Here is a 27,545-nt window from a genome sequence, read left to right as displayed (position 1 = left end):
TTGGGGGGGAGAAAGTAGACTCAGGCAGAAGGGTAGCTGAAGGGGCAGCACTGTAAATATGGCAGGCTCTGCACTGCGCTGTGCAAGCTGCCCTTCCCCATTGCCACTGGAGTCATTCAAGGCAGCGATGGCAATGTTGCCCCCTTCTCACTTCCCCAATCAGTTTCCCAATAGTCTAACAGTATCTATGATATATAATTGCTTATAAGAAGAAGAAAGTTATATGTCCTGCGGGGGGAGGGGGGACTCGGGCTCCTACATATATGGTTGGGAACCTTCAGTCTCGAAAGACTATGGTATAAGCCTACAGCACCTGGTATTTCCAGGCAGTCTCCCATCCAAGTACTAACCAGGCCTGACCCTGCTTATCTTCCAAGATCAGACATGCGCAGGGTAACAGTTGCTGCCAGGCTCCCCCCATCAACGTAATTTTTCATGCCATAGATCTTTATAATGAATCATTACCTGGACTTCTAAGCATCTTATTTGTCATGCCAATATTAGCCTAGTTCATTTTAAATATATTGTCATATTTTATTTTGCAGGCATCTATTAATTATTTCTCTCTCTTTTAAATCAATCCTGAAACCTGCTATTTGACTCTGTTGTGTCAATTCTGTTTTCACCACTTTAAATCAAGTTCAGAGTCTACACAAAGACTCATTTGACTGATTAGGCTGCAGGTAGTCCATGATGTTGAACCAATCCTATGTGGCCATATTGCCAATGAAACTTTCATTCCAGTGGCAGTTGATACTTCATGGCATCATGAAAGGCCTACTGGACATGCCTGGAGCCCAGTGCTTCTGGGCCCCTATTGCAGATGGAGGGAAGAAACCCACAAACAGTCACAACCCAAAATGATTCCCACCAATGCTGATAAGTTGGTGGGGTGGGTGAAATGGAAGGATCAATGTGAACGGGAGGGAGGGCCAGGCATGTTGGAGGTGGAAGGGTGTTTATCCTGGTACAAGCAACTTGCTCCAGATGCTACCCCCCCCCCCCCGGAGTGAGCCAACATGCTAAAGAGCTGATGCATGTCCAAGGAGATTCATTGGCAGTTGAGAGGAACATATTTTCCTTTTCCCCTCTCAAGTCTTCTGATCCCCCCCAGCACAGTCTGTTTTGGCACAGCTGTGTGTTATGGCAAGGAAAAGATTGGCTGACAGTAGACTACCACAGTAAGTGGTCAGATTTTTTGAGCTTTCCCAGAACAATTCCACAGATTTCTACCTTTGTGTATTTTCTGATTTTTGAAAACCAAAGGAAAATCTAAAGGATCTATACCAGTGGTTCTCAAACATTTAGCATCGGGATCCACCAGAGTGATGTCATGACTGGCAGTGACATCATGAAGCAGGAAAATTTTTAGGCTGCAATCCTACCCACACTTGCCCAGGAGTCAGTCCCATTGACTGTCATTGTTAAAAGCATATACGTAGTAGCCAGTTAAAAGTACAGAGCTGTAACATTTCCCCAAATGCAGTCACATACTATGGTAGCATCAAGTCTAGTATATTCAAAATAAAATATTGAAATGAATGGGGACCCACCTGAAATGGGCTCACAACATCCTAAGCCACAGTTTGAGAAACACTGATCTATACTGCATTTGTAGCTGTAGGGTCCCTGCCCTGGAGGGGCCTGGAGCAGGCTTGTTCCACCCCCAGGGGGGCCTCAGATTGGCTGGAGGGGAAGGGGGTTCCAGCACCCTTGTCCGCCTCCCTAGCAGAGCTGCCAAACCTGGCCTAGGAGCAGGAGCTGTTCACCTCACAGCTCCCTGCTTCACACTGACCACCTGTCATCCCTGGCCTCCCTATTTTATGGAGCAAGCGTGCCCCCTTTGGCCCCTCCCCTTCCTCCAGGTGGGGCAGAAAAGGCCTTTCCTGTTCCTGGCTTGTTTCCTGCAGTGTTCCTTGTTTACCCTGACAGCCCCCTCTGGCTGGTTGGGGTGAGCCAACCTTCTTTGCCCCCTCTAAGGGCAGGGAAGCCTCCCCACCCTGGGCATGGGGTGCCTGCTCCAAGGTAAGTCAGGGGTCAGGGCATCTGGGAGGGGCCCTGACAGTGGCAACAAAGACTATGATACACCTGGTGAAACATGAGATGAAACATAATATTCACACACATTCCCATTACACCTGCCTTTTCAACTGCTGGAGAATGCAGGAGCACTAAGATTTGACAAGCTATTGATTCTAGTAATTTGACAAGCTAATGACAGATTTTGATAAATGGTAGACAAACTTCAGACTATAAAGGAACCAGACCATTTAGGTAAATCAAAATCAGAATTATCAGAAATCTGTGTTGTGTGGAGATGAGCTGCTCTAGAGAAGTTCTGAGCTTCAATCTAGGATAGCTACCTATGGCCAATGTAATAAAAATCAGTAAGGAAAAGAGGTCAGTGTCTGGCATTTTAATCTTGAGTTCCATAATATGGAATTGTGTGAGAGAAAGTGACAAGAAGTGATTTTTGCACCAAAACATGCCTGACAAGGTAATAATAGTCCACCACATCTTCAAATCCATGGTGCAGTTGGACATACAACAGCTATTTTGGTACTCAGAGTTCTAGCACTTTGGAAATGCCAATTTGTTTGCTAATATCATAGGATGTTTGCTATTAATAAACTCTGAAGTTAATTAATATACTCTGTCAAGCCTTTGGCATCCCAGGCCCTGAATTGTGGCAGAAGGGGCCTTGATGTCCAGGCCTGGCGTAAAATGTAAAATGTAAAAAAGGAAAAGCTACACTGTATATGTGTGTGATTAGCGATCAACTGCACCTGCATTAGGTGGGAGCCATGTGATCTGGGAAGATGTGTGCAGAGTCACGTAGGCTATGGTGGAGTGGTGCAATGCACCACTGGGCAGCCAATCAGAGTGGGTCACAAGACTATCGTGTGACTATGAGGTCGCCCTACTCTGATTGGCTGGCCCTGGTATATATGGGGGCAAGAGCAGACTCCAAATGTGGGTTGTTATGGTGGAGTTTCTGCGTGTCGTGCTGCTGATTTGCATACTGATTTGGACTGCCTTCTTGTGACTGTGACCTGCTGTATCCCTGACTTCTGGACCGTTTGACTGACTAGTCTTCTGTCTGTTCCTTTTACCAATACATGCTTCTGCAACAAACAAGCCTGTGTCTGCTTCCTTAGGTCTGAGATCGTCTACTTCTTGTACTGTCTCCCTATGCTCCGGTGCCACTCTGCTATGGGCGAAAGCAAGAGTTATCCTCCCCTGCTGACCTGATATACTCTATTCAGAATGCAACTTGTAATTTACAGCTTTCCCTGAGTTTCATAATTTTTAAAAAAGACTCTGACCATGAAGTCTTAGACTGCCATTCAGCTTTAAATGCTTTTATTTGCTGCTTTGTATGTTAGCTGGCTTAGGATACATTTATTAAAAGATTATGATTCCCTCTACTATGAGATAGTCTGAGATGTGGATATCTGAAAACTGGACTGTTTCCTTGAATGTTCAAACATTTCTCCAATGAAAAGGAACTTCAAATACATTTCTAGCTTTGAATGCAAGCACTCTACAGGAGAGTAGATTTTAAGAAGAGATAATTATTTGATGTATGTGCAGTGCTTTGAACACTTAAGGGTGAGCTATGTAAGTGTCAGTTATTAACTTCATGTCTTCCCAGTTCTAAGCCTACCTGTTTTTTATGCTGGAGTGACTTGGAGAACAATCCTATGCATAAGTTCAGTCGGTCTTACTACCAAATAAGTAAGTAGAGAATTGCAGCATTAAATCTTTAGCCAAAAGTTATCAAGATCAGGCCCTTCTAGATAACCAACCAGCCAGAGTATCCTGATTAGTATGGAAGAGGGAGGCCAGCTGGCTTGCTCCGTATCCAGCGTGAGTTTGGAGCTGAAAGTGGTTCAGCTGGAGGCAAGGGGAATCGCTTCCCCTTACCCTGGGGAGAGCTGCTGCAGTCCCAATGGGTCTATTTGGATCTGCGCCACCTAAAGTTCTGAGCAGTCTGGAGTTGCCCCAGGCTGCCCAGGAACAGGGTCCTGGCCCCACCCCCTGCTCTCCTACTGCCTGCCCACCGCCTGCCCTTTCCCCTCCCTGGAATGCCTCCCTTCTGCGCTCCCAACACCCCCCAATCTCCTTTGCCAGCTGAGCTTGGCCGCCTCCATGAGCTGGCACACATCCTTATGCCGGCCTGGCCAAGACTCAAGGAGATGCAAACGTGCTTTACGGCATGTTTATGACCCTCCCAGGCTGGCGCAAGGGACTTGCGCCAGTGCAGTCTTAGGATTGTGCTCTATATTAATTAATAGAATATTACTTGTAGCCTAAACTTCTGGAAAAGTCCTTGGAAAATCAGACATGAATAGATAGTTGTCAATATGAGGACTATAACCATGCACATGAGCTGTATACATTGTGCATTTTTTGATCTTATCCTTGATTCCATCTTGTGTTTGCTTTTACCCTTGATTTTAACTTTCTAACAAATATTGATATTCCAGTCAAATGGGAAAAAACATCCTGTGCTATGGTAAGTCCTGCCATTCTTCTGGTCTACCTGCCTCTGTTAGAGCCTGATCCCACTGTTGGGCTGTGCCAATGCTATGGTTGCAGCACTAGCGCTGGGTGTCGTAAAAGCACCATAAAGTACTTTTTGACACCTAGTGAGTAAGTGGTGCTGGTGGGAAGGCCTGTGCCGTCCCATGGGTGCCACATCCTGCCTGATGGCTGCCAGGGCAGGTAGGTCTTTTACCTGGTGGTGGAGGGCAGATGTGATGTGTGGGAGGGTGTTCTGGAGGTAAGGGAAGGAGGTTAGGAAGGGGTGTTTCAGGGTAAGGGAAGGTGGAAAGGGGGTGGTTCAGGCCCAGGTGGGGGGTGAGGATGGAGGAGTAGGTCTCTGCCACATCCTAACCCCATCTTGGCCCTGCCAACATTACACAGGGCCTGGTTCTGTGCCAGTTGAATAGCTGGCACAGATCTGAGTAGCTCCATTGAGCAGGGTGGGGCACAAATGTTCCCTTATCCCATGGAGATCTCCTGCCAGCTTGAATCCAATACTGGATACAGCATGGGCACTAGCCTGCTGTGCCAGCATTGGATAGGATTGGTTAGAATCAAAGAACTTTATAGTGCTCAACTTTGGCTTGATTATGCTTGTTTAATCATCTAACTATGCGTTTAGACTACTGTGAATGAATTTGCTCTCGAATTGGCTGGTACAGTGCCCCTCCTGTTTTCTCTATCTTGCATGCCAGTGGAGACTGAAAGTTTCCAGTTTTGCCTTTGAACTAACCATAGTTCCCCATTATGTCAGAAATAAAAGAACTATGGTTTGTTGGAGTTTGTTAAAACCAACTAGGATCAAACAGTGAAACATATTACCCAAAGATGAGGGAAGGCTCATTCATACTAAACTAGATAATCATTTGAGCCTTGGGACTGACACAATACTGGAAGCCCTAGTTTGGTGACATAAGAACAGCTGCGCTGGATTTGGCCACAGGCCCATCTAGTCCAGCTTCCTGTATCTCACAGGCCTCAGGAAGCACACCAGATAATAGACCTGCATCCGGGTGCCCTCTCTTGCATCTGGCATTCTGACATAACCCATTTCTAAAATCAGGAGGTTGCACATACACATCATGGCTTGTACCCCATAATGGATTTTTCCTCCAGAAATTTGTCCAATCCCCTTTTAAAGGCATCTAGGCCAGATGCCATCACCACATCCTGTGGCAAGGAGTTCCACAGACCAACCACATGCTGAGTAAAGAAATATTTTCTTTTGTCTGCCCTAACTCTCCCAATACTCAATTTCAGTGGATGTCCCCTGATTCTGGTGTTATGTAAGAGTGTAAAGAGCATCTCTCTATCCACTCTATCCTTCCCATGCATAATTTTGTATATCTCAATCATGTCTCCCCTCAGGCACCTTTTTTCTAGGCTGAAGAGCCCCAGACGCTGTAGCCTTTCCTCATAAGGAAGGTGCCCCAGTCCTGTAATCATTTTAGGGTGCAATCCTAACCCCTTATGTCAGTGCTTTCCAGCACTGACATAAGGGCAGTGCAGTTCTGAGGTAAGGGAAGAAACATTCCATTACTTTGAGGAGGCCTCCGTGAGTGCAACCCAACTGCAGGATGCAGCACACGTCCCATTGGCACCACTATGCCAGTGCTGGAAAGCACTGACATAAGGGGTTAATTGCGCCCTTAGTCACTCTCTTTTGCACCTTTTCCATTTCCACTATGTCCTTTTTGAGATGTGGTGACAAGAACTGGACGCAATACTCCAGGTGTGGCCTTACCATCAATTTGTGCAATAGTATTATAATATTAGCCATTTTGTTCTCAATATGTTTCCTAATGATCCCAATCATAGAGTTGGCCTTCTTCACTGCCGCCGCACATTGGGTCGACACTTTCATCCAGTTGTCCACCACCACCCCAAGATCTCTCTCCTGATCTGTCACAGACAGCTCAGAACCCATCAACCTATATGTGAAGTTCTGATTTTTTGCCCCAGTGTGCATGACTTTACACTTTGGGACAGGCAGCCCAATCCTAAGCATGGCGGCTCTGCCAGGTGCAGCTACATCCAGCGGCACCACTATATCCAGTGGCACCGCTGGAGCCACTGGAAGTCTCTTTGGGGGAAGGGGACTTTTGTCTCCTTTTGCTGGGGAAAGCCCCAAGCCCTGCAATGGGGTTTCTCATGTCTGTGCCAGCTATTTTGCCAGCACAGATTTGAGAGCTTCCATGTCAGTCTGAAGACATGGAGGTTATGATATGGCAGAGTAGGGCCCTGCAGTTTCCACCCCTCTCCTGCCCCAGTTCCTCCCCCACCATCCCCCCGCCCCAGAACACCTACCCCTGCCTCCAAGGCTCTCATTGCTGCCCGGAGCTCTTATTGTCCTCTGGGTGGCATCCAGTGCTGGTCTCAACACCAAAGGGCCAGTGCCGATGGTCCCTACACGGAGGGTGCTGTAAACTTGCGCTGGAGCTCAGTGCTGCTGCTATCACATAAAAGGATTGGGTCCTGAGATTCAGGCAAAAGAAAATTACCTATGTGTAGTTTATGTACCATCAGTTCAATGACTGGGTGTTAAAGTGACAAAGAAAAAAACAGAATGTAGCCACAAAAGTATTTTCACACCACAAATTCACAGGACTGTAACTTGATTGATTAGTTACTTGATTGATTAGTAACTTGATTGATTAGTTGGTCTTGATTAGGTATCATTCAGATTGTTGTGATGGTTTTCTGAGTATTACTGTGAATATTTCTGTTGCTGCATCATAGAGCTGCAAAGGCCATTTAATAACTGAAAAAAAACAAAGACAAAAAACAGGGACATCTCTCAAGGGCTCATTATTCCCAATCAAATGGGATTTTTTAAAGATCTGAACTGTTCAGGGTCTGATTAAAGTCATCAGGATTTCTGACAGACTGGAGTGCTGAAAAAGTCTTCTGGTATACTATTTGCTATAATTGGACAATAAAATATCAGCAGCTCAACCTGAAATGGAGAATCCAATCAGTAAAAAGTTACTAGGAACGAAGGTCTGTTATTTCAGAGTCATCTCCAAAGGAAGGTGATAGAGGGAAATGAAACAAAATTTCTATTCTTATTAAAAATGTATGCAGTGCTCTTATAGCAATTTCACTTCTGCCCTGAATTCATGGGCAGCTCAATCCTAAGTTCCTGTGTAGCAATTTTTTCCTTTGCTCCAGCTTTCAAGTCACCATAAAAGGGCTTTGAGCTGCTGGATCGTTAGTTTTAGCAGTGCAAGTCCCCGATAGGTTTAGGGCCTACATCAAATGCACTCCTATCATACCCTGGGTTCAAGAAGTTATAATATGAACAGAGTGCCTTTCAACAGAGAGGAAGTTATCAAGTGATAAATGCATCCTTTGATAACTATCAGAACTGGGGGAAGTGGATAACCCAACTTTGGGGCAGAGATTTGGTCCTCTAGATCAGGGGTGTCAAATATAAGGCCTGTGGAGCCCTAGAAGCCCTTCATCTGGGCCCCGTGATAGTTGGGCTCTCCCAGCACCACCATCTGCTGCCCTCATCTGCTGAGCTGTGCTGCAGTGTCTATGCTGATATATGATCAAGATTTGTGTACTTCTGTCATTTGCAGCTAATGCAATGGTTCTCAAACTGTGGGTCGGGACCCTGGGTTGCAATCCGATTTCTGGTGGGTCGTGAGAAGCTGACAGCAGCCATCTTGGAAGATGGCAAAAGACCTAGGCGACGCCATTTTAGAAGTGGGCAAAACCTGGGCATCGCCATTTTTAACTTCCTGGCATTGAAACATAACTAAGAGTGGCTTGCGCATGTGCAAAGAAAGCAGCGTGTTACGTGAAAATCCCCTTTTTCCTTTTGTGATTTTTATATCTGGTTATGTTATTATGGACTAAAATATCATACAGGCCAAGCAAATAGGCCCAATTTCCAAAACCCTGGTAAAAGTCACAAGTTTACACAACCTCTACCTCTCCATGCACACAGCAACAAAGACTTTAGCAACAAAGACTCCAGCAACAAAGTCTAAAGCATTGTATTGTTTTAAGAGATATATGCAAAAGGGTCTCCTGATCCAATCACTGTTATGCAAACCCATTAAACCTCAACACACAGGACAATCAAGTCAAGCTCATGGTGACCACATCCCCATCCCCCAGTCAAGGAGTCTGGAAGAGTAAATTGTTGTCTCAATCACTGTAAATCGTTGCTTATATGTCTCATCGTTGTAACTCAACCACTCTTAAGTACTGTATGCAAACTGCCTTCAGGGGTTGGTCGAGTTCCACCCTCCCAGGAGGGCAGCCATGGCTGAGAGCTGACTTCCTGATCATCCTGTTTTGCATGCTCCACGTGCCCCACTGTGTGTAGTGAGCAAGCGCATCCAGATCAGCTCTAGGCCACATCCGGGTCATTCAGGTCAGCATCCAGGTCAGCAAAAATCCTTTTAAGAGAGGGAGTTTCGCCACATGCTCTCTCTCTGGCTGCCCTTCCAAGGCAGAGGGTCCTCCATAGGACTCTTTCCCCCTTCCCATCCAACTGCTCCACAAGACAGGTAACTATATCTGCGTCTGGAACCTTTTCCCTTCTCCCCCCTTTTTTCCCCTTCTCTACCCATCTTTAGTCAGCAACTGGGTTGGCAGATCAGGGACCCCTAAAATCCTTCCCTACAACTGTTAAGGTTATGTTTGTGGGATGATTGGTGTAGGATCCCTGTTTTGTCCCAATGTGAGCAGGTTGCAAGAAAAACAGCAAATACAGCAGAGTACTTTCAGCAGATGTATTGAGCAAGGAATATCACAAGTAGAGTAGTCAATAAGCAGTCCAAGAGTCAGCACAAAGAGCAGTCAGTCCAAGTATAACAAATCCAAATCAGTTTCCAACAATACACAGTCAAAGGTTCAGTCCATAAGTCAGTAATAACATATACATACACTATCCATACATATACTATCCTCAGTCACTGGCAGCAGTTCCACAGTTATCTCCATCAACTCCCCTACTGCTGCACTGGAAGCTCCAGCAGACTAACCTTATGTAGTTAGCTTAGCCAATCAGTGCTGGCTTGGTCACACTCAGGGTGTGTCAGTCCCAGGTGCCTGCTGATTCTGCTGACTCAGCAATCTACACCTGCTCCCTGAACCAACTTGTAAGCTGTGGTTCTGCTTCCCTCAGAACTCAAAGCTAACAACAACCTATCCTTTTCTGATTTCCTCGGATGCACCAAATACACTCCACACGCAACCACCATGAAAGTTAGGTACACTGGATCTAAGTACTAGGATTCAAGTAGACATATACTTACCATTTTTTCATGTGCATTATGTTTACCTGTGTGCTTTGTAATAAAAATATAATCTTTTACTGAAAGTTATCTTTCTCTCAGTCTCTTTTCAAGCTAAAAAGGAATTTCTTTGCACTACGCTGTCTTGTTATCTAGCCTGCGATCTTGTAGTTTCCAATGAGGGCACTGTAATAATTCCCCTTAAAACATAACAGCCCTTTTTGGTAACAAGTGTGCCACTTTTCCCCAGAAAGCATGCTGTTGCCTTCCAGCTGGACCTCCCTCTGCACTTGGAGGCTCCCCTCAGGGGGGCCAATCACAGAGTGCAGGCTTGGATTGAAGGCAAAGAAGGACCAGGAGAGACGTGGACGAGCCAGCCAGGCTTCTCCCCACCAACCTTTGTCAGCCTGGCTGCCTTGACAGGATGGGCTGCCCTGGGGGTTGCAAGACAGAGCAGCTCCCCCCCTGGAGAGTGGAGACCTGAACACAGGGCTTGGGTGAGTAGAGGCAGACCCGCGTGATCTCCCCTCTTGTGAACCTGCCATGAAAGCAGCATCACCGCCGCCACTGATACAGGGTAATGAATGCCAGTTATGCTATGCAATAAAACAAATTATTAGTTTAAAGCAATTAGAGCAAAAGTTCAGCAGCTTAATGGGAAAATGTACACATGCTTAGAAAACCTTAAAATCACTGTCTCTGTCTGAAACAGCAAGCTGGCAGTTTAGCTAGATTTGGCAGAATGTCAAGAATGCTTGGCAGCAAAACAAGAGATAACGGTTTAGAACAATACAAGGCTCTGTAAATAGGGAGGAAGATGCTGGAAAGCATCCAAGCCATCTTGAGCTCCCTGCTTGCTTGTATGTCAGAGATGAAAACCCTTGGCAAAAAGGGAATTTGCAGTTTAAAATCATAATTCTTTCAAAAGGACAGTGTTATATATATTAAACACTAAGAGAGCTATACCAAAGTTTCATAGAAATGCCAAAGGATCGCAATGTTTGCTTGCTTGCCAAATAATTCTTCAATGCCTTAATAGTTATTGTAATCAACATATACAGTATATAAAGGCATGGTAGTATTAGAAATGAGTTTAACTGTTAGAATGTTTAATAAAAACACACAGAATAGTAAAAAGCTATTAGATTTTACTATTAAAGATGCTTAAGCCTCAGGTCTCAAATGTAACCTTGACAGAGGCAGATGTCTTGGCAAAAGCATTCACTAAGCCTGACCTTGAGAACTCAAAGTCTTGCAGAATTTGTTGCATCTCAGATAGACTTTTGGCACCAGAAAGCGGGAAAAACTGGAATAGGAGGGAAGATACACGGACTTGCAAGTTATCACATTATGGTGAGAGGCTTATCTGTTGGCAGGTGGAAATAGGATTTTCTAACAAACAGGGATGCGAACACCTGCAAAACCAGCTAGACAGAAGATAACAGAAAGGTGCAAGAGAAAGCCTTTGTCTGGGTTACAACAGACAGATGGAGCTGTAATTTGGTCAAAAGTAAATGAGAAAAGACTTCTTAAAAGCAATCCTTTTACAATAAGAGGATGCTTTGTCTTGTATTAAATATAATAAATTACACCACTATACATCAAAAGGTAACAGGTTACATATAGAATCACAACGTGGAATAGAGGCAAGTCAGAGGACTTAGCTTAAACAAAGGTTGGCAGAGAGCCCCATGGTGTCTGGTAGAAAGAATGTTAGAGATTAACAGGTGGCTCTTGCCAAGGCCATCCAAGTTGAGGATGCCAAGACAAAGGACATGCCAAAAGGCCAGTTCTGAATAAAAATGAGGTTACAATGCTCTCTACTAGTACTTGAAAACAAAGTTTTCTATATGTTTAAATGTATGGTATTGCCTTATTTGAAACCTGTAACTTGAAGCTAACCAATCAAATGTCTGTAAAGCTATCTCTAGCCAACCCAAAGTAAGCCCCATCTATGATGTCAAACTCCAGCCAATGAAAAGTGTTAAACTCCTCAAACAAAAGACCCAAAATGAAATATAAGGGACAGGCGCAGATTGGAAAATTGCTCTCACTGCTTCGGACAGGAGTCCCTTGAGACGCCCGTTGCTGGCAACGAAATAAAGCTTGCAGACGATCACCACTCTTGCCTACTGAGTTTGCTTTTGAACCTTGCAACACCACCACCCCACTACCGTTCTTGTTGTCTGCATCACAGCCTCTCTCCCTCTCTGAAAACGCCTGGAAGCTGCAATCCTTTCCTGCCCTGGCTAGCATGTCCTCTCTTTATATCTTTGCTGGGGTGAGGGGGGATCCCTGGTTGCCTGGCTGCCAAGAGAGCAGCCAGGAGGGGGGGAAGAGGGAGGTCAGGCCTGGCATGTAGGGGGGAGCACCCAGGGAGAGTGCTGCTCCCCCAGCCGCTTCTCTTTTGTGCACCCTACCTGTCTTCTTACTTCTCTCTTAGGCTGCAATTCTGTCTACTCTTACCTGGGAGTAAGCCCCATTGCCAATAATGGGAGTCAATTCTGAGTAGACGTGCTTGGGCTTGGGGGAGATGAGGGGAAGTGTCCCTGCTTATGTTTTTCTGAGGGGGATGCTACTTTTTTATTTCCTTTATTTACAAAAACTCAAGCTACTGCATGTATTGAGGTGAATGAGTAGGGTGCACTTGTTTCTGGCTAAGGCTGTGCACAGTATCAATAGCCACATCAATGTTTGTTAGTTTCAAGGGCAATACAAGAAGTAGCTTGAGATTTTGTAAATAAAGACAAAAATAAAAACAGTAGTAAATATATACACAAATATTTTGTTCCAGATGTTTTATTTTTTGCTTGATAGCAATGGTAGCGAGGGCAGGGAGAATTGGAAGATGCTTCTGAGCCGGAATACTGTCTCTTTTCATTTACAGTTTGAGTTTCTAGGCAGGAACTTCTTGCTTGATGACATCACTTCCAGCTCTGACATCACAGTGATGTCACTTCCTGTTTGATGATGTCATTTCTGTCTATGACATCACTATGACATCACTTCCGGTGTGCCCCAGACAGATTGCCATTCTCAGAGGTGGGTCCCAGGCTAAAAAGGGTGAGAACCACTGAGCTAATGAGCTCCTAAGTAAGAAAAAAAAAGCTTATTTGGGGTCATGACCTGCTTAATGACATCACTTCTGGCTCTCAATAGGCATCATGAATGCTATTTGGTGCACTGGATGGAATGAGTTTGATACCCCTGCTCTGTATAGATTTTAAGATGGCAGTTCTTGTGCTAAACTAGATGCATGAATAAATGCATGTTTTAATGCCCTTTTAAATTCTCCACCATGCCTTGTAGAAATGGATCAGGCAGACATTTATGAGGTGAACCTCTTGCAAGTGATTGGAGAAGCTTCAATTATCAAAATTTCTGTTGATATGTCTTCCTCCCCAGCCCAAACTTGAGCTGAAAGATCAAGGCAAAGTGTGGGTGCATGGAGTAAAATTTGTAAAGTGAGCAAAATTTGTAAATGGGAGACTATATAAAAGCTTTACTGCTTCCATGATGTGGAAGTTAAATCTATCATCTTAGCTTCCAATTTCCCCATGGTTTTTTTTAGCAGGAAGGAAAATTGTAGGTGATTTAACACTCATCACAAACTGCTGATTTTTTAAAAATATATTTTAATCTATAATTGCAAGAAGTCAGATGGATACAAGACTCAAGTCCAATTAACTTATGCATTGCAAAGGTTGTGAGACTTTCTTGGGATGGTACTACTGTTGCAGGTTCAGGCAAGGATGGAAGCGGACACCAGGAGGTTTCAAGGAAAACAAGCTTTTATTTCAGCTGGCTGCTGGTCACAGAGGAATAGCTTCCAAAGTCTGTGACACCTGGTTTCTCCGGGGCTTTGGGTTGATATACAGAACAAATCCTCATTGTAAAGTATTGGCTAGACTTCTGATTGGCAAAATGCAAATTGCAAAGCCTTGGATACATTCTTGATTGGCAAACAGCATATCACGTGAAGCTTTGTCCTTGCTTACATATTCCCCTACTCAATTCCTGCCCAGCATGTTTTAACTAAATATGGCACTTTAAATATGTGAAATCTTTCTAGCTGCAAAGGTCCCATCTCTTCCGCCCTGCATTGGCTAATAGCACGCTGGCAAAAGTCTCTTTTCTCTTCTAACCACCTGTCTGTTGTGGTTAGCTAGCTGTTTCCTGTTTTCTTTTTAACTGCAAAAGTTCTACAGACAACTTCTTGCGGTCAAAGCTTGTGTCTGCAATACCACTTCCTCTTTTACACAGACACAAAGAGGCATTCAAGGGGCACCTTCTAAAATATCCTGTTGACCCAATCAGCTAAGTATAGGGCCTACTTTGGCCAAAGCACCCTGCTTATGCTCACAGCTAGGCCCAAATGGGGGCCTGAATGGGTCCATACACTCTAAATTCTGGGGGTTCCCTCACACTACCAGCACAATTGTAAAATGATGACCATTTGGGAAGATTTATGAAAATATAAAAAAAAAAATCATAACACACAGCCCAATACTAACCTGACTGCCCGTGCCTTGATACAGGAATGTCAAAATGTCTGCTGCTGTACCCTGAGCAGGTAGAGAGGCAGTTGAAGGACTCCTCAAGGTAAGGGAACATTTGTTCCCTTACCCCATGTTGAGCCCCAGCAGCCTCTATGGATCTACTCAGATCCATGCGAATGAAATTACTGGCACAGGACTGAGTTGCCCTGTGTGTTGTTTGTTTGTTTATTTATGGCATTTTTACCCCGCCTTTCTCCCCAAGGGGACCCAAGGCAGCTTACAAAAATGCAGGTACAGAAATAGTAAGAATCACAATTAAATGCAATTGTACTCTGCCCTAAAAACCCACAAAACATTAAAAACAATCATAAAACATAATTACAATTAAACAGAAGAGCAACAGCAACAACTAAAAAGGGCAAGCCAGTAAAAGTCCAAGTCTCAGAAGTCTTGCCTGAATAAAAACGTGTAGGGCTTTCGGGTCCAGGGGGAAGGGTATAGGATCTGGTGTCAGCCTCTGATGCCAATCCCACCCCCTTCCAGTCCCAGTCCACCCACTCTTTGCCCCCAAGCCATGCAACCCACACCACCCACCCCCAACCCAAACTTTTGAGGATCTAAATTTTCCATAGGAGACCTATGATAACTGGTGAATGCGTCGACATATGATTTTGTTCAAATTAAATATTGCAGGGATTCATATACATTTATAGGTAAATGTTGCACAACAGTTATGGAAATAATTTAAGATTGTTGTTGTTTATCAAGCTGACTGAGGTAGCAATATTATGAGGTAATACTTAGAAGAGCAAAATTTCGACTTGAACATATGTATGACCAGGGCCCACTTATCCATTAGGCACAGTGCCTAGGGTCTATGACAGTGGTTCCCAAACAGTGGTTCCCAAATGGTGGTTCCCAGCTTGCACAGGGACCCACTTTAAATGACAATCTGTCAGGACCCACCTAGGTTTACCAGACTTTTAAAAGAGATTTAGAAAGAAATAATATTTATTTATAAGTAATAGTAACCAGAAAAAGACCCTCAAACATTTATCTTCCCTTATTTACACATGCTTGCAAACTGCAGGAGCTGAGCTCTTTGCAAAGTAATTAGCAGCTACAGCAGGGGTTCTCTAACTTCTCAGGAGTAAACCTCCTGAGATAAGTCTTTGGGGAGAAAGGCAGTGACTCGATCCCCAGGTTTGTACCTCTGAAGGGGCAAGGGTGCTTTTCTCTAACACATCTTACCTCCTGTGGGGGCCTGGGGGATGTGGGATGCTGCGTGGAGTGCTCTGCAGGGCTCCCTGAAGCTTGTAAAAAGTAAAAATAGTGATTGTCACCCACTTCCAGTTTTGCGATCACAACCCAGAAGTGGGTCATGATCGCTATTTTCACTTTCTACAAGCTGTGGGGAGCCTGCAGAGCACTCTGTCGGGCTCCTCCCCAGACCCTGGCAGCAGGTAAGTTATGTTTTTAAAAAGCTCCCCTGCCCCCCGCAGCAGTACGATCCTTGGGATCACATTGCTGCCTTCCCCCTTCTCCCACCACTTAAGAGGCAGAGACCAGAGTTCTCAGACTGGGGCATTGTGAATGCCCCAGTTTGAGAACAACTGAGCTACAATATCTGTCTTTTCCATCTATTTAACTGATCTTTCCATCACCCTTTGGCAATCCACCAAAAATCAGGTTTAGCAACCACTGGTCTATGATACTTTTCGAGGCCCATGAAAATGTCTTAATTTTTTTTTTTTTAATCAGAAGGAAAAAAATGAAACTTTCTGGGGACAACAAAAATCTATTATGTTCTGCATAAAACAAAAAATACAGTATTTACAGTTGCAACAAAAATCATTTTTAATATTGTTATTAAAATGGTGGGAGGGGCCCACAAAGTCATAATGCTGGCCCTGTGCATGACATCACACATAAAAGTGTAGAAGCCATGTGTTATTTGAATGTGAATTGCAACCACTGGCATTCGGGGGGGGGGCACAACACTACGTTTTGCAGGGCACCTCACTCCACCATGTAAGCTACCCTTCCTCTCACCATTGGAGCCATTCTGGGCAGCAAGGACATGTGGAGGAGATGCCTCTGCATTGCTCTCACCACCCGGAATGGCTCTGACAGCAGGGGGGAGGGGCAGCTTACATGGTATGTTGAGGTGCCCTGCAAAACTTAGTGCTGTGCCCACCCCCAGGAACACCACTGATTGCAACAAGTAATGAGTACAGTGAACTTTGCTATCCTGGAGCCAGAAACTATAAATGTCAGAGAGTAACATGTTTAAAATTGGTTACTTCTTCATGCCCCTGCCAGACATCCCTTTCAAGCCAAATCATTACATAGTATGCTATCTCTTGCCTAGAGTGCTGTAACCTTTTTATTTCCAAGTTTCCATCATTTTTTCCCTCTCCTTTACTAATACGTATCCTAAGACATGACAAGTGCATCAGAAATTTGTATAGAAAATTTCAAATGATAATAAAACAAAAGAGAAAACAGATATAAATGGCTTTTTCATGCTTGTCAAAATTTATACAATACACTGTCAAATGCTTTTCATGCCAGAATCCTGCACAAAAGAAGTGTGAATTCAGACTTCAGTTCAGCTAATTATTATTTCTTCCATGTCAGTGCATCCAGAGAATTATTTATAAAATTAGAAAAAAAACTAGCCTACAATTTATTCTGCCATGTGCAGATGTTTGAGTTAATCGGATACATCACTGAAAATACTAAATGGTGTCCAAATTATCTTGCTTTGAACAAATCTGAAAAATCAGAATTAATCATGCAGTTTAACTTATAAAAGAAGACTACCTAACTTACATTCCTGTACTAGCTCAAATTTAGTTATACGTGTTAAATTGCATATATTATAATGAACCCGAGATTCAGTGTTCTTTTTTTATTTTCCACTTGTACCAAAAAAAAAAAAAAAAAAGAAGCCAAAGAAGTGGAAAAAAAATAACCTGTTACTATACATTTTCAGCATTTGCCCAAATAGCTATAAATATCTGTATCCACTTCATTTGGGCACCTCAAAATTATCATGTTAGAATGAAATTCCTGAAAATAAGGTAGTAAGAATTTGGAGAACATGTTAGTCAATGATTTATTTTTTTTTACTGATATCTTTCTAAAAGTAAAATTTATTACTTTTTAATTTTGCTTTTCCAACCAGGGTGGTATACATGACATCCATTTGACTCTCACAACACTCTAGTGAATTAGGAAAGGCCAAGAGATTGTGACTTGCCTAGGGTCATCTGGTGAGCTTAATGAGTGGGAATTCGTACCAGGAGTTTTTGTGGCCTCAGGACTAGGCCGTCTAAGTAGCCAAATAAGGCAGTCTCCTCAGTCTAGAGTGTTTCTGCTCCACCCCTTCTCCTTTTTCCAATTCAGGGAATACATAGAAGATGGTACATCATCATCAGTGTTGGGAACCTAAGTCAGTGACTTGGACTCAGGTTGTGAAAATGCGTGATTTTGGGTGACTCTGACTCGTGAGTCACATGCATGGAAAACTCTGAAAAAGATTCGAGACAGGGCCCCTCTGACTCAGCACTCGTCCCCATGCATGCTGAGTCTGCCTGTGTCTGGGGATGCTTACTTTCTGTTTCTGTGGTGTAAAAAACTTTGTGGGCCAAGAATTCTGAGCAGCAAGCAGCTGGAAGGCAGGAAAGGGTTAATGGAAGCAGAAGGGGAAAGGCAGGACTGGGTTCTCTTTTCCCATTTCTGATCGGAAGGAAGGAACAGATGATCATTGGACAAAGGATGGGTAGTTTGATATTTCCATTGGCTGAGAGAGGGCAGGAGGAAGAGCCAGCATGGCTGGTGGAAGGGGGATGGAGCCTCACTGAATGACTGGCTACAGAGGGACTACTTCTGAGTAGGGCTGCAAAGGATTGGCTCATCCTGGCAAGCCTCCCAGCTGCTGCTTGTGACCCTCCTCCTCCTCCTTGCCATTTCTCTCTCCCTCTCTGTTTACAGATAGACAGGAACAGCATGGGAGTGTTCAAAGACACACAAAGTGTTCTGGCACACAAACACAACCCGACAGCAGCCCCATTTTTTCCACAGCTGGCTTTTAAAGGGGGGAGTTGACTCACGTCCATTAAAGTCACTAAAGGGTGACTCAGAGACTCAGAAAATGCCCCCGTTATGATTCTTTTTCGAGTTGAGTCACAGGGGGCACTCACTCATTCGCTGGGTGACTCACTGGAGTCAAGCCATGCTGGGTTTTCTTATCCCTGATCATCAGGTAAGAGGGATTGCATGCCTCAGGTGCTAGGAAGTCTTGAGCTGGTCCTGCTAATCCTAGTCTAAAATGTTAACTGCTGCAACCGCCCAATCCTATCCCACATCACATTATAGCATACAGCTGCATGCTATGGTGGGGGGAACAACAACAGTCTTTGGGAGGTAAGTAACAATATATTACATAAGAATTTTTTTTTTACTTACCCCCTTTTAGGCTGCCTGTTCACCTATGGGTCTCCTTGAACCTATACCAGCTCTGTGTGGCAACCAGTAACTCAGCTGTCTCTGCCTGGTAGGAACAACAACACTGAATGTGCACAGTGATGGCATAATTGGGTTTGGGATACTTAAGAAGTGTTACCAGCTCTTCAAACCATGTGGTCAAAGAAAGAAAATACTTTATTGATGAGAACTCCATACTTGGATGGAGGTGGGGGAAATCTTACAACCCAATCCTAACCAACTTTCCAGTGCCAATGCAGCCATGCCAAGGGGGTACACACTGCATTCTGCAGGAGGGGGGGAGATTGTAATGGAGGCCTCCTCAAGGTAAGGGAACGTTTTCCCCTTACCTGAGGGCTACATTGTGGCTGCATTGGCACTGGAAAGTTGGTAGGATTGGGCTGCTACATGTTTGTTATCTGGCTGGAAAATGGATTCTAGGAAGAAGATGGAGGAAGGAAGGCCTTAGATTAGCTTTCCTGGAGAGTTTTGTTGGAAGAGTAAGAGGGTAAACCATCACCATCATCCGGCCAGCTTACTAGCTATGTGGCCCCCTCCAGTTGTAGGATGCCAGTGCAGTGCTGATGCACCTTTCTCCAAGCATGGGAGCTGAAATATGAAATAGAGGAAGGCCTTTCCAAAGTTGATATCTACAGCTATCTATCTGTTAGATTAAAATAGGAGCATAGCCAAAGGCAGTGGTGTAGCTAAGGGGGTGCACCTGTACTTAAACGGCAGTATTGTGTTGTGGGGAAAATTAGGCCACAATCCTACACCCATTTACCTAGGAATAAAATACATGGGGAGTTATTTCTGAGTAAACATGCATAGAACTGTGCTCTCTGATTTCTCTACAAGGTCATGCTTCATTGTAATGGTGAATGTTACATGGCCTATTTTTGCACAACTATTAGAGTCTACCATTGGATAGTGCCTGTGACATCATTAGCCATGAGCAATACAGCTCCTTTTCTCCAGTTCACACACTTGCCTGATTCCTTAAGAAGCTCTGATTGTAATGATGCCAGTGACTAACTGATGAAAATGATTGTGATTATGGTTCTTAAAAGTTCTTTAGAGGCTGAATGGTTCTTGCACAACTATTTCTCCCACCATTAGGCCAATCCCTTTCTTCTTCAGGAATACTCATGTGAATTACCTTTAAAAAATTGAATTATCGGAAGGCCAAGGGCTCCCCTTCTCCCTTGATATAATTATAAAAGTGGCTGATATGAATTCCAGTGTTCATCATAGCAAGTCTATCCCATTATCCATTATATCAAAATGGAATGAATTGCAGGCATTTACTCAGGGGTGATAGAGTATAGTTCGAAGGGAAAAATCTATCTTGTATCAAATCATCTGGAAATGTCCCAAGATACGAGTACAAAAAAGTAATGGTAGACTAAGTACTCACTCCTATACTTAATTTCCACTGGTATCTCTCCTCTTCCACTGGTGCTGACTATCAAAAAGTAGTCAGATCCAGTTGCAAGAGATGGTCTGATAGCATGCTACACAATCCACTGCCAGGAGTGCCAGCAGGAAGGCCTGCACCTTCCCCTGCATTGTCACTTCCCCCACCACTCACTGGAGCAGCTAAGTAAGTGGGAGAGGCGGGAGGGGGTGGGGGAGGGCAGAACAGGGGGAGGGAGGGGGCAAAACAGGCGGGGAGTGAGGGAAGCGAAGGATGGGTGGATCAGGTCTGGGAAAGGGGCAACTGTGGCAGCAGCAGTAGCCATCAAATCCTAACCCCCTTCCTAGACCCAATTCCTCGGTGTGGGTCCATGTTGACCTGTGCCAGCTATTTAGCTAGCACAAGTATGGGTGGACCCTCCCCCCCAGCACTGTGGAGGCTTATCCCTGCGTAAGGGAAAGACTGTTCCCTCAGAGGACAGAACTCAGAGGAGCAGGCACTCAGAGGAGCCCACTGCAACTGCCCCCCCAGTAGGATACAATGCTAGCCATTTTGGTGCTGCTGCATCTGTGGGAGGGGGAGGATAGGATTGGGTTATTAATCTCAGCAAATAGCAGCTTTGGAAACATGGAGAAAAATTTTTTGGGGTGGAGAAAAGTCAAAATGAAAGGGCTGAACCTGTTCCCCATGCCACACACTCTAGATCCATATCCCTGCTCTCTATGGTGCTCCATTGCTGGGAGCAAGTCAGAAGAAAATAGCAGCAGTTGCAGCCTCTTTCTCGCTCCAGTGCTGCCAGGGGAAGAAATAGGGAAAAAAGCTGAAGTGGTTCCAAACAGTTTCTCCCCACCTACTTAGTGCTTCCCAAGAAGGCAGGGGAAGGAAATGTGGATCAAGATTTGGAGTAGTCAGGGAAGGAGATTTGGATCGCTGCTTGCAGCTTTCTCACTCTGCCCTTCTTCTACAACCATGAGCAGAAGCAAACAGAAGAGGCACAGACTGAGAAGGCTGAAGGTGTGTGTTTTGTACATAAAGGGAAGGGGAGATGGAAGCACTCCACTAGTTTGCCTGCCCGCCCTCCATGGTGGCGTGGAGGCATGCACCACCCTGTCTTCTGCATAGGCAAAATCTTGCTGGTTTCCTTTGCAATAAGCTGCCTAGAAGACCTGCTGTGAAAATACATATTCTGCTGGCTAAAAGGGCTTTTGTTTGGCAAAAGAGGTTTTTTTTTGGGGGGGGGGCAGAGTTCTAATGGTTTGATAAATACGTCTGTTGTAAGCAGTCAGCGATACCTTTTGTTCTCTCAGAGTCTGTATGAAGCCGGCTGGTTGCCCTTACATTCCTACCTTATAGTTGTTATCTCCAGTGGAACTCTGTACACAATGGGGTCTGTTTGGTTTGGTTTATAGTTTCTGGAGATTTGACAGAAAATAATGGGCTTTAAGCGGAATTCAAACTAAGAACAATAGAAGGAGATATAGCAGTACATCTGCTTGACTCAGACTAAACGTCTCACATTATGAGCTTGTCGATTTTTGTAGGAGTTGTAATTTTAAATATAGGATATTTGAAAATAATGCAAAAAAGAAAAGAGGGGAGAGTTATTTTTGTCAGTTAAAGGGAATGTGCAGTAATCATATACACCATATCACTGCATGTAAGATAAATTAGCTACCTTAAAATTCAACATAAGCAGTAGCATAGCTGGGGGGTGTCATGCTAATTACAGCAGGTGCCATAATGTGCTGTGTAAGCAGCCCCTCCCACTTGCCATCAGAGCCATTTGGGGCAGCAACAGCAACATGCAGGTGCTTGTTGAATGGGCCACCCCCCTCTGGCTATGCTACTAAACATAAGCAATACAATATGAAACATGTAGATTGTATAGTTGGCACTTACACACATTGATTTCTGTACAGCAAGGTACCTACACAAACACAGGACACTGGGAATGGGGTGGATGTGCCAGAGGATGGGGCTGATCCAAGACCTCCTGACACCTGAGGCAGCACATTCCCCCTTACCCAACGGCGATGTAATTAGTCTGTGAAATTAGTCTGTGGGAAATGTAATTTCTATGTGGAACTCCTTGCCACAGGATACGGTGATGGCATCTGACCTGGATGCTTTTAAAAAGGGATTGGACAAATTTCTGGAGGAAAAGTCCATCACAGGTTACAAGCCATGATAGGTATGTGCACTTCCTGATTTTAGAAGTAGGATACCTCAGACAGCCGGATAAGGGAGTGGCAACAGGATACAGGTCTTTTATTGTCTTGGGTGCTCCCTGAGGTATCTGGTGAGCCACTGTAAGATACAGGAAGCTGGACTAGATGGGCCTTTGGCGTGATCCATTGGGGCTCTTATGTTTTTATGGCACACCAGCTTCCATTCGTCTTTTTCTCCACCCTCTCCCTGAATTCATAAAGGAAAAGGGAAACTGAGTAGAAGAGGAAGCTTACAGGAGAGAAGTGATCTACAGGTCTAGAGAGTGTTGGAGACACTCCAGAAAGACTCACTTCCTCTTCTACTTTGTTTTCCTTGTCCATTTCAAGAGAGCAGGGAGGGCCAAGGAGCAATGGCAGAGGCCAGGTAGAAAACCACCACCCCATTGTCTGAATCCACTGCCTTTGTCAGTCTCATGAATGGGCCAATCCTACCAGAGAAGGCAAAGGCAAGCATGCAGATGTTTATTTAGTGATTATTTCCCATCTTGTTGCCACTCCTCCCCCCCCCCCCGGAAGCATATACATATATATGTATACATATACATACATATACATATATATAGGTCTCTTGACCTATATATATATATATATATTCCCAGCATCAAGATCACACGCAGCTATCAGGGTGCTGCTTGTGACACCGACCACTCGCTGGTGTGCAGCAGAGTGAAACTGCAAACAAAGCGACTGTATCACACGAAAAGGGAAGGAAGACCTCGCATTGATACGAGCAAGACCCGGGATCAGAGAAAAGTGGAGGAATTTGCACGAGTGCTTGAGGAATCTCTTCCAGGCCCGGTCGATGCAAACGCATCCAACAGATGGGAACATTTCAAGAATGCCGTTTACAACAACGCCTTGTCCATATTTGGCAAGAAGACCAACAAGACGGCAGACTGGTTTGAAGCCCACTCTGAGGAGTTGAGGAAAAGTCATTGAAGAAAAGAGGAGAGCTCAAGCAGCATACAAGGCCTGTCCCAGTGAGCGCAACCTGCAGGTCCTCCGAGGTGCTCGCAGCAAAGTCCAGCAGACTGCCAGAAGATGTGCTAACGACTACTGGCTCCAGCTCTGTTCCGAGATACAGATAGCAGCTGACAGGGGCAACATCAAGGGGATGTATGATGGTATCAAGCAGGCCCTAGGTCCAACACAGAAGAAAATTGCCCCTCTGAAGTCTGCAACAGGAGAGGTCATCCAGGATCGGGCGCAGCAGATGGAACGCTGGGTGCAGCACTACTCTGAGCTATATTCCAGAGAAAATGTAGTCACCGAAGAAGTGCTGACCAACATTGAGTGCCTGCCTGTGCTGGAGGAGCTTGACAGTGAACCAACCCTAGAAGAACTTCACATGGCCCTGGACTCCTTTGCCTTTGGCAAGGCACCTGGAAAAGACAGCATCCCTGCTGAAGTCCTAAAGTGCTGCAAAGAGATCATCATCACTGAGCTGCATGAAATCCTCTGTCTCTGCTGGAGAGAAGGTGGAGTACCTCAAGACATGAGGGATGCAAGCATCATCACGCTATACAAGAACAAAGGCGACAGGGGTGACTGCAACAACTACCGTGGCATCTCTCTCCTTAGCGTTGTGGGAAAGTTGTTTGCCCAAGTTGCACTAAAGAGGCTCCAGGTACTTGCAGAGAGCGTTTATCCAGAATCACAGTGTGGATTCCGAGCCAACAGGTCCACCACTGATATGGTATTCTCCCTTAGACAACTGCAGGAGAAATGCAGGGAACGACGACAGCCACTCTTTATAGCCTTCATAGATCTCACGAAGGCCTTTGACATGGTCAGCAGGGATGGCCTCTTCAAGATTCTCCCCAAGACTGGATGTCCACCCAGGCTCCTCAGCATCATCAGATCCTTCCACAAGGACATGAAGGGCACTGTTGTCTTTGATGGCTCCACATCAGACCCCTTTGACATCCGAAGCGGCGTGAAGCAGGGCTGTGTTCTTGCACCAACCTTGTTTGGGTTCGCTGTCCTGCTGAAGCAGGCCTTTGGAACTACAACAGAAGGCATCTATCTCCGGACCAGATCAGATGGAAAGCTCTTCAACCTCTCCAGACTGAGAGCAAAGTCCAAAGTCCAGCTGAAATGTCTGCGTGACTTCCTCTTTGCCGATGATGCAGCTATCACTACCCACTCTGCCAAAGATCTCCAGCAGCTCATGGATCGTTTTAGCAAGGCCTGCCAAGATTTTGGACTGACAATCAGCCTGAAGAAAACACAGGTCATGGTTCAGGATGTGGACTCACCTCCCTGCATTACAATCTCTGCGCATGAACTGGAGGTTGCCCATGACTTTGTGTACCTTGGCTCAACGATCTCCGACACTCTTTCTCTCGATACTGAGCTAAACAAACGCATCGGTAAAGCAGCTACCATGTTTTCCAGACTCACAAAGAGAGTCTGGTCCAACAAGAAGCTGATGGAACATACCAAGATCCACGTCTACAGAGCTTGCATCCTGAGTACACTTCTGTACTGCAGCGAGTCATGGACTCTTCACTCACAACAGGAGAGGAAACTGAATGCTTTCCACATGCGCTGCCTCCGACGTATTCTCGGCATCACCTGGCAGGACAAAGTTCCAAACAACACAGTCCTGGAACGTGCTGGAATCCCTAGCATGTATGCACTACTGAAACAGAGACGCCTGCGTTGGCTCGGTCATGTTGTGAGAATGGATGATGGCCGGATCCCAAAGGATCTCCTCTATGGAGAACTCGTGCAAGGAAAGCGCCCTACAGGTAGACCACCGCTGCAATACAAGGACATCTGCAAGAGGGATCTGAAGGCCTTAGGAGTGGACCTCAACAAGTGGGAAACCCTGGCCTCTGAGCGGCCCGCTTGGAGGCAGGCTGTGCAGCATGGCCTTTCCCAGTTTGAAGAGACACTTGGCCAACAGTCTGAGGCTAAGAGGCAAAGAAGGAAGGCCCATAGCCAGGGAGACAGGCCAAGGGCAAACTGCACTTGCTCCCAGTGTGGAAGGGATTGTCACTCCCGAATCGGCCTTTTCAGCCACACTAGACGCTGTTCCAGAACCACCTTTCAGAGCGTGATACCATAGTCTTTCGAGACTGAAGGTTGCCAACTAACTAGGTCTCCTGAGAAACAAGCACAAGTCCTCTATGCAGGAATCTTATAATAATTACTTGGTCCAGTGTTGCTGGGGATTCATGAATGCCTGCATTCCACTGATAAAGTTTGTGGCTGGCAGTGGTGATTCAAAGGCTGTTAAATGAGAATGCAAGAAACACAATATTATTGCTAATTCAGCCAAATGAAATGACTAACCTGGATGTTCTTAGTACAGTACTCTGGATAAACAGCAATTATTTCAGTGGCAAAAGAAATCTCACAACACATTATAGGTCCTTCCCTTTCATTCTTCAGTAGTGACGTCCAGAAAGAATGAGGTAAACCAGGCACTTTCGTCTGCTCTAAAAGGGGGAGAAGTGCTCCAGTAGTCAGAGAAAGGGGGCTTTTCAGTCCTTGCTGGCTGGAATTCTTTGAGAAGGAAGGTATTGTATCTCTGGAGTGCAGGACAGCACAGAAGATGAAAGGCTGATTCACAAGCTGTGGGTAAGGAAGGCTGCAGCAAACCAATTTTTCTCTTCTTTGTGCTGGGGCTTTTCAGAAAAAAACCCCACAATAGTCCTTTTAGAGTGTTAAATGCATACATGATTTAAGATGTCATATTTAAGCCTTGCAAGCTGTTTTCATGGAGGTCCTTCCAAATGGTATTCACACACACACCAATGCAGGTTTTCCCATTAAAATAGGTTTCCTGTGTCTTGTTTACACAAAACATACGCTTGCATATTGTCTTCATTGCTTCACCTGAATGAGATTGCTTTTATCGTAGATGTCTTTCATTACAAAAAGTAGCTGCGTCTACTTCCCCCATTGGCCCTCCCCCGTTGGCCCTGCTCATACCTCTTAGTACTTCAGAATTGCTTCTTTGTTAATTTGCTTGCTTATTTTTTAGAAATCACAGAATTCTCGGATCCTATGTATATTTCCTCATGTGCCCCTTATTCATCCTTTTTCTACATTAAAAGCACCATTTTGTATTCCTTTATATCTGTTCTGATTTTAAATTCTAGGGCAGCAGTTCTCAATCGTTTTAGAGGTTATTGGGGCTGCAGCCTGTTTTATAAATCCCAGAGCTGTGGCTATAATGGTGATTGGGCAGCAGTGCTCCCCCACCCCAAGAAGCAGCTTGTTTAATCCTTGATGCACATAGCCTAATCTGCCCTGTCAGTTTCACAAACCACCAAAAATTGGGTCACAACCCACTGGTGGGTCACGGACCCACAGTTTGAGAACCGCTGTTCTAGGGTAAGAGGACGGCAAGCCCTTAATGAAATCCTTAAACCCGATCCCTCCTTCAATTTTAGATCAATCAAGCCCCTTTCCATGAGGCCATCACTAAAGCTAAGGATTGCTGTGCCCTCAGTATTTGACCATCATATACAGATAGCAAGAGACTCTACATGTGCATGCATGAGTGTGTAAGAAAATTTTGTGAATATATTTCCCAATTATGATTTTTCTTGACTCATTAACTGCTGTGCATATAGGATTTGCATCACTTTGTGATTCATCATCATGACTCTTTTTTAGTTCTTAGCCATGTTGAAAAAGAAAATTAAATGAATATGAACTGCAAGCAGGAAGGGACAGCTCATCTTTCCCCAGTACATGAACTAAATTAGAATAGCTTACTACTAAATTGAAAATAGGTTTTGGAGAGGGTGGGCAGAAATTATTTGTAGTGCATTTAGTGTTACAGAAACACACAAACTCACCCTAATTAAGATGAGTCACCATAATGCAGATTGAACAACCTTATGATGAATTTATTATTAAGAGGCATACTTAAGGCTAGAAACTTCTCTGACAAACAGCAGCTGGGGAAAACAATACTGGTTGGAACTCTGCTGTTCAGGAGGCTATTTGTGCTGAAGCTTGGTTTTCCCACTGAAAATGCCTTCCAAACCTGCCACTAAGCTATTTGCAGCAAATAAGTTCAGAAGAAAAAATCAGCTGGCGTTGGCAGGACAAGATTTTCAGTAGGAAAATGGCAACGTGAAAAAAGTTA

Source organism: Tiliqua scincoides, chromosome 4 (assembly GCF_035046505.1).
Source record: "Tiliqua scincoides isolate rTilSci1 chromosome 4, rTilSci1.hap2, whole genome shotgun sequence".
Lineage (NCBI taxonomy): Eukaryota > Metazoa > Chordata > Lepidosauria > Squamata > Scincidae > Tiliqua > Tiliqua scincoides.
Note: the sequence above shows the minus strand (reverse complement) of the source record.